The following is an 8,013-nucleotide window of genomic DNA, read 5'->3' as shown; positions in this document are numbered from 1 at the left end:
TAGAAGGCCCAGGGATCGCTCTGAGTGCTTAGAATTACACAACCGTTTTGAAGTGCTCTCCCTTAACATGGAAGACGAGGAACAGACTCCATTTGAGGATCTCTCCCTCATCACAGTTGATCAGGAATATGAGGACGAGCAGCAAAGTCATTCCTCCGGGAATATGCAGGTAACCTTGGAAGGGACAGCACATGGAAGAATCCCGACCAAGCCTATGAAGAGGCGTGTAGTGGTGATAGGGGATTCCCTACTTAGGGGTACAGAAGCAGTGATCTGTGGGCCTGACAAGATGTCTCGAGAGGTGTGCTGTGTACCCGGGGCCAAGATTAAAGATGTAACAAAACGGCTGCAAGGAATCATAAAACCCACCGACAAATACCCCTTCCTTTTGGTGCATGTGGGAACCAATGACACTGCAAGCCATAGCCTACAGAAGATCAAAAGTGATTATGAGGCTCTGGGCAGGAAGTTGAAGCAATTAAATGCACAAATTGTCATCTCATCTGTCCTCCCAGTTGAACGACATGGCCCAGGGAGAGAGGGGAAAATAGGGGAAGTGAACAACTGGCTTCGCAAATTGTGCAAACAGGAACGGTTTGGATTCTTAGATCACGGTCTGCAGTTTCTTGAAGATGGACTTCTGGCAAGTGATGGGCTGCACCTCACAAAAGTTGGGAGGAATGTTTTTGCCATGAAACTCAAAAACCTCATCAGGAGGGCTTTAAACTGACTTATGTGGGGGAGGGAGACAGTGGTCTTGAAGGTAGGAGTCTATCAAGTTCTGAAGATGATCATCCAAATGTCAAGGACAAAATGGAGCAAAAAGCACGCAGACCTAGTGGTGAGAGGAAAATATCCTTAAATAAGAGACATGGGGGAATGATCAATGGTCTTCAATGTCTGTATACTAATGCACAGAGCATGGGAAATAAACAAGATGAACTTGAGCTCTTGGTACAGCAAACTAAATACGACATAATAGGCATCACTGAAACCTGGTGGGATGAGTCTCATGATTGGAATGTAGTAATAGAGGGATACAATCTATTTCAGAGAAATAGACCAAATAGGAAAAGAGGAGGAGTAGCGTTATATGTCAGGGATGTGTATATCTGTGAAGAGATCCAGGATTTAAAACTTCAACGCCAAGTTGAGAGTATCTGGGTCAAAATTAAGGCAGAGAAAAATAACAGTGATCTCATTGTGGGAGTTTACTATAGATCCCCAAGCCAAACTGAGGACACAGATGATGCCTTCCTGGAACAGATGACCAGGCATTCAAAAGGAAGTGAGATAGTAGTAATGGGGGATTTCAACTATCCTGATATTTGTTGGATGTCAAACTCAGCCAAGAGCATAAGGTCGAACAGATTCCTCACTGGCCTTGCAGACAATTTCATGGCCCAGAAAGTGGGAGAAGCAACAAGAGGATCAGCCATTTTAGATCTGGTCCTAACCAATAGTGATGACCTGGTTAGTGGGGTGGAAGTGGCAGGATCATTAGGTGGGAGTGATCATGCTCTTCTGGAGTTTATTGTTCAGCGGAAAGGAGCAACCAAGCATACTAAGACTCAAATCCTAGACTTTAAGAAAGCCGACTTCAGAAAACTTAGGGAAACGCTGGGTGAGATCCCATGGACAGAAATACTAAAAGGGAAGGGAGTTCATGATGGTTGGGAGTTTGTTAAAAGGGAGATATTAAAAGCACAACTTCAGGCAATACCAATGAGACGGAAACATGGAAGGTGCCTAAAGAAGCCAGGGTGGCTATCTAAAGAACTTTTAACTGAGTTAAGATTTAAAAGGGATATGTACAAAAAATGGAAAAGGGGGAAAATCACCAGAGAGGAATTCAAACATATAGCCAGCACATGTAGAGACAAAGTCAGAAAACTAAAGCACAGAATGAACTCAGGCTCGCCAGAGAGGTTAAAAGCAACAAAAAGGGTTTTTTATGGGTATGTCCGTAGCAAAAGGAAGAACAAGAAAACAGTGGGGCCACTTAGAGGAGAAGATGGTGAAATGCAAACAGGGGACAGAGAAAGGGCAGAACTCCTCAATGCCTTCTTTGCCTCAGTCTTCTCCAAAAAAGAAAACAATGCCCGAACTGAAGAATATGGAGCAGATGATTCAGCAGGGGAAACACAGCCCAGAATAAGTAAGGAGGTAGTACAAGAATACTTGGCTAGTTTAGATGTATTCAAGTCTCCAGGGCCAGATGAACTACATCCAAGAGTATTAAAAAAACCTGGCAGAGGTGATTTCAGAACCACTGGCAATAATCTTTGAAAATTCCTGGAGAACAGGCGAAGTTCCAGCAGACTGGAGGAGGGCAAATGTTGTCCCTATTTTCAAAAAGGGGAAAAGATTTTGAGCTTCTGCGCATGCACCGACCGCACACGCCGCTTTGCGCAGGTGAAAAGACTTCCAGGGTTGTCGACTTCGGAAGTCAAAACCTTCGGAAGTTGAATCGTTCGGATGTCGAGGTACCACTGTATTATATTAGAGGAAATTGCTTTGCAAAAATCTCTGCATCAGGCAAAAAGAGTGTATTAGGAGAATTTCACACTAAAATGCTGAGAACTACATTTCTTCTTCTAGATTTCAGTTTTCATGGATGATCCCTTTCATTCGACTGGGTAGTTTTCCTGCTCCACTCCATAAACTCCAGTTCACAAACGCCTTGAGCCGGAGTAGAAAATGTGGCAGATACTGTTGGACTACAACTCCCATCAACCCTGCCCATTGGCCGGGCTTTCAGGGGTTTAATGCTGTAGGTTGAGGTCCTACAGCATTTAGAGGGCATCACATTGCCTACCCTAGTCCTAGGAGAATTGACCCGGTTATGCTCTGAATGTAGACCTTCAGATACAGATTGTCACATTCAACCTGAATCCAAACTAATGCATTTAAGGAGGTTTGGCACTCCATGGAAGGAAAAGGAAGATCTATTGCATCACCAAATATCTTTTTGACTGCTAGATATCTAAGAGGGCATCTTGTCCCAGAGAATTTTTTTCCTCAATGCTATAATCCATGGTTAGTGGTTTTCTCCCATGATGCACATCTAAATCCTAGGAGTACCCATTTCACACACAATTGCCTCACAAGCTCATATTCCATCTAGCTCCCTCAAGCAGTGAGCATCACCTCTTATAAATAAGAAGGAAGCACTTTCCCATTCCATCTCTGCATGACCATTGAGTTGAAAGAGTCTTAAACAAATCCAAGTAGCCATGAAGATCTCCTTTCTGATTTATGCTTTGCTCATCTTCTCCCTTTTGGAGGAACCAGGTAAGATTTAGGATCATGCAAGCAGGTCCTGCAAGAAATCTTTGTGGTTCATTCTCAAACCCTAGGAGTCATGTTTCTATCCTGGGTTGCAGCCCCCTTTGAATGGGAGCCTTGTAAGTCTTGCTTAGGGGGAGTTTCAGGAGATGGGAAGGGTGAAAGGGCAACTATTTTTCTCCTCACACACGTGACCATAGAGGCCTCTCGCTTCTATGCTAAAGGAATCGGATAGTAAATGATGTAGAAAGACTCTAACTTTAGCCCGCATCAGAGAGAATGTGGGCAAACAGTGTGATTTGGAATAAGACACCTTCCTATGTCCCAAAATCTATGGAGGGCTCAGGTGTAGGAGGACAGCCCCCAAATGTAAGCATTTTCCTGCAATATGGAGGTGGGAGGAACTCAATCCCCTTTGCATTGGAAGGTGAATCTACATACTTCTCTCTTTCTAAAACAATACACTAATCGGAACAAAGCCATCCTTCAAAATGCACACTTCTCTGAATTTTGAAATGCAATTCTCCAGCAATGCAAGTTATGTGTACCGGAATGCATCTACTGGGCTAAATTGTACATGCACTGGTGGAAATAACATATGAAAATCCATTGTACTGCGGAAAATCGCTTTGTAGAAATAGCTGCATTATGCATCATTGCATATTCAAATGTTTATGCCAGGGGTTCATTCAGACGTTTGTATTATTATGTTAGTTTTCCTGATTATAATGCTAGTGCTTCTATCCTGTATATTAATGCTCCCTTAACACAGTATTGCTTGTTGCATTATAGAACTGTGCCTTTTTAATCAATATGGCACCGTGTCATGCTGAAGTTTAAAGGTAGGCTATGCAGAGAGGTGTTTCCTGCTTGGCAGGGGGTTGGACTGGATGGCCCTTGTGGTCTCTTCCAACTCTTTGATTCTATGATTCTATGATTCTTTGCTGTCAGCTACTGCTGCTGCACATCCCATTTAGGACTGCTTTCTCTGTAAGTAGTTGCTACAGAAATGCAAGATCCTTTTGAAAAAGCATCATGGACCTTCTCACCGAAGAGGCTCTGCTCAGCTTCCTTGGAAGAGTTGTGCCAGCCACTCTGGGCGGCTAGATTTATTGCAAACAAGAGCTCAAGAAACATTGTGAAGTTAAAATTATATAACCAATCATGTTTCTTTAAGAACATTCCATGGTGTTCAGAGGAGCTGGTTCCTTTGCAAGAGTGTTTAGGATCACAGTCTTAAGATGGTGAATCTGTGGAACCCAGCTTTAATGAACGAAATCAGATTTAACACCTATGTGTTACTGTTGATGTATATCAGATGAATCAACTGCCTGGGGGGGTTCACTTTTGTTTGTCCGGGTTGTTGGTGATTGGTATAATATGAAAATAATGAAAATTATTATAATTTTAAAAAATGAAAGTCAGATTTAATCAGTGAAACTGGATGTTATTATGAGTCCTTCCTGCCCGACTCATTTTTCTCTTGAAGTTATTTTTAGTCTGTGTTGTGGGATCAAAGCTTTCCATGTTCTGTTCTTCTAATCTAAGCAGTGAGTGGGAGAATTTGCTTATGTATTCTTCAATATCTTTAAAAAGGACACCTATGTACTGGGGTTTGGGGAACATGCAAATTTATTTAAACTCAGTTGAAAAATTTATCTGTAAAAGGAAGAAGATTAACTAAGCATTCTGTAAGTGGTGAACAATCTTTTTTTAAAAAAAAAAAGAAGAAGAAGCAAGAATCAGCTCACCCACTAGGTTATCCTGCCTCTCATTAAGCTTATGCAGTTTTTCAAACATCTCTTGTTTTTGACAGCACTTCTCGAGCTAATTAATACAACGGAAAAATGCCACGACAATGGAGGAAGGTGCGCTGTCTGGCGCAACAAGTGCTTTAATGAAAATGCAGAGATTATTGGAACATGCGGTATTTATCCTTGCTGCAAAGATTGAGTTAAAGAACTGTAAGATAATTTTACCCATTTGGCTAAACTGTGTGCATTTTCATTTATTTTTCTATGTATATATGACATGAGAGTAACACTCATCTAACCAAGAATCCAGATGGGCTTTGATACGGGAAAATCCACAGCGTGTCTGCCACTATTTAGAATGCAGTGCTGGGAGCAAAATCCAGCTTTCTGAGAAATTCAGCCTTTTCTGCCTCTTTTTGAAGTCCTAGCTGAAAGATATGCTTGAAAGCAAGTGGGCAACACCAAATGAAAGTTGTTTTGGCCGAGAACAAGGCTTCAGTGCCACGTCTAATTGACTTCTCTAACAAAAGCCAGGTAGAACTATGCAATAATTGCATTGAACGTTTCCTCAGTCAGCACTATTTATGCAGGGGAGAGAATCCAGGCATAAATCCATCCGATGTCTTCAAGCACAAGGTGCACAGAGCCTTCCTTACAATGAGTGCCAAGTAACTGCACATATTGCAAAATTAGCAGAAACTCTGCAGAGAGATTTTTGACAGAGAAGGCAGGACCTCTAGTGGCTGTCTGCTGTGTGTTTTTCTGAATGCTTGGTCGGAATATGCTCTCTTGTAACTTGCTGCTCTTCAGAATGGAGCATTGGGAGCAAAATCCAGCTTTCTGAGAAATCCAGCCTTTTCCACCCATGAAGATATAGTTGAGAGCATGTGGACAACACCCACTGAAAGTTGCTTTGCCCAAGAACGGGGCTTCAGTGCCACATCTAATTGACTCCTCTAACAAAAGCCTGCCAGAACTATGCAATAATTGCATTGAATGTTTGCCCATAGAAGGCATGATTTATGTATGGAAGAGAAGCTAGATTGTCTCAATGCAGAAATCCACCCAATGTCTTTAAGCACAAAGTGAAGAAAGCCTTTCTTACGGGTATTTCTGCATTCCGAAAACAATGAGTAACTGCATGTATTGCAAAATTAGCACAAACTCTGTTTGTGTGCCCATATTCTCTCAAGGGTTAGATGGAGGGGCTTGGCAGTTGCTGTTCTGTTGTTCTGCCTGATGTGCATATATGTACTACTGTTTTAGAGCATTTTATTTTTAGAAAAAGAAAAAGCATAATTCACTATTATATTATCTCAGTTACTTTGCAAGTATGAACATTCATCTTTCCATAGCACTTTGGGGGCAAGGCTAGACAGTACCAGAAAGCACAGGCTTCCCAAACTATGCTTCCCCCGATTCACGCCTGTTTCATCCAAACCCTCTATCCCTAAACCAATGAAAGCAAACCCTGCTTAGCACAATCCTTACACAGGAACCTAGGAAGTTGCCTTATAACAAGTCAGGCCACTGACCCATTAGCTCAATCTTGTCCGCACTGGCTGGCAGCAGCTCCCCAAGGTTTCAGGCTGGGAAAATTCCCAGCCCCTACCTGGCGATGGTGGGGGTTCAACCTGGAAGCCTCTTTATGCAAGCAGATCCTCTAGTTCCTCCTGCCCCAAAGGGTTATTTTGGAATAGATTGTAATTTAATACATGTCACTTTTCCCCCCAAGGCCACATTCATACCATCCATTTAAAGTACTAGGATACCATTTGAAACAGTCATGGCTTCCAACAAATTATTCTGGCGGCTGTAGTTTGCTGAGGGAGCCAAGAGGTGTGCAGGGACCCCTCTTTCCCTCACTGAGTTGCAATTCCCAGAGTTCCCTGGGGACAGAGATTGGTTGTTAAGCCATTCCAGGAACCATAGCTCTGTGGGGAAGAATAGGAGACAACTATTCCCAGGATCCTGAAGAAACTACAGCTCCCAGAATACTCTGGAGAAAGTTTGAAATAGCATCATAGTGCTTTAAATTCTTGGTGTGTCTGGGGTCCCTGTTATCATCTTCTCTGCGCCCTCCATCCCCCCATGGAGCAAGACACAGGATATAAATTAAATTTAAAAATGGATATATTCTCTCTCGCTTCAAAAACAAAGGAACTGAGAGCATATCTCAGTTCTCTTTATGAAGGCAGCCCTATATTGGGAAGTTTTTAACATTTGATTTTTTAAAATGTTTTTATTTGTGTTGGAAGCCACCTAGAGCAGCTGGGACAACCCAGCCAGATGGGTGGGGTATAAATAATAAGATTACTGCTGTTTCTGAAGGTTACGCAATGGATTTCTGAACTGAGTCCGGAACAGAAGAAGACATCCGCAGAAAATTCCAAGGCGTTACCCGGGCGCACATCAATGGATTCCTCACATCCTTCTTCCTTTCTCCCAATAAAATCTTATTTTAGCATTTGGGGTGATTTGATTTTTTAAAAAAGACTACTTTAAGTCGCGGGTCAATTGAACAGTAGTCAAAGTATTGGTGAGATACTCCCTCGCAGGTTGTTTTATTCTGTTAGAATTAAGGGGTGCAAGGCCCAGGCCCTCACACTCCCAGCTACAAAAGGACTCCTGCTGCAGCACCTAGAGGGTGGGGCTGGACTCATTTGGAACAAACTCTTGGGCAAGTGAGGGGTTGTTCTGCTATTGCTTCCCTGTTCCAAGTGTCTAATGTGTTTTGAAATGTCCTTAAGCAGTCGGTGGCATTTTAAGTTTTTTCTCCCCCCCCCTTTTGCTCTGTTTGGGGGGATGGGAGTGGATATCTAGGTGGGGATTAATTTTAGTATAACTGTTTTGTTTTTGTTTTTTATTGTTTTGTTGGTTGTTGTATAGTTTCTGTTTTGTTTTTAAGGGGTGGGGTCAGGGCTGCCTGGGAGTGGGCCCCAGCCAACAGAATGGCTGGGGAAAGTTCCAC

At 42.6% G+C, this 8,013-nt stretch overlaps 1 long non-coding RNA gene across 1 annotated transcript; it reads left to right on the top strand.

The window, feature by feature from the left end:
* The first annotated feature begins 3,134 nt into the window (after nucleotides 1-3,134).
* LOC148686403 (uncharacterized) lies at nucleotides 3,135-7,503 on the top strand. Its single transcript, XR_015949396.1, has 3 exons — nucleotides 3,135-3,294; nucleotides 5,105-5,252; nucleotides 7,374-7,503. It is a non-coding gene; the product is annotated as an uncharacterized LOC148686403 (long non-coding RNA).
* Nucleotides 7,504-8,013: the final 510 nt, after the last annotated feature.

This window comes from Zootoca vivipara, chromosome 3 (assembly GCF_965207765.1).
Source record: "Zootoca vivipara chromosome 3, rZooViv2.hap1.1, whole genome shotgun sequence".
NCBI classification, from domain to species: domain Eukaryota; kingdom Metazoa; phylum Chordata; class Lepidosauria; order Squamata; family Lacertidae; genus Zootoca; species Zootoca vivipara.
This window is presented reverse-complemented; position numbering and strand designations above follow the sequence as displayed.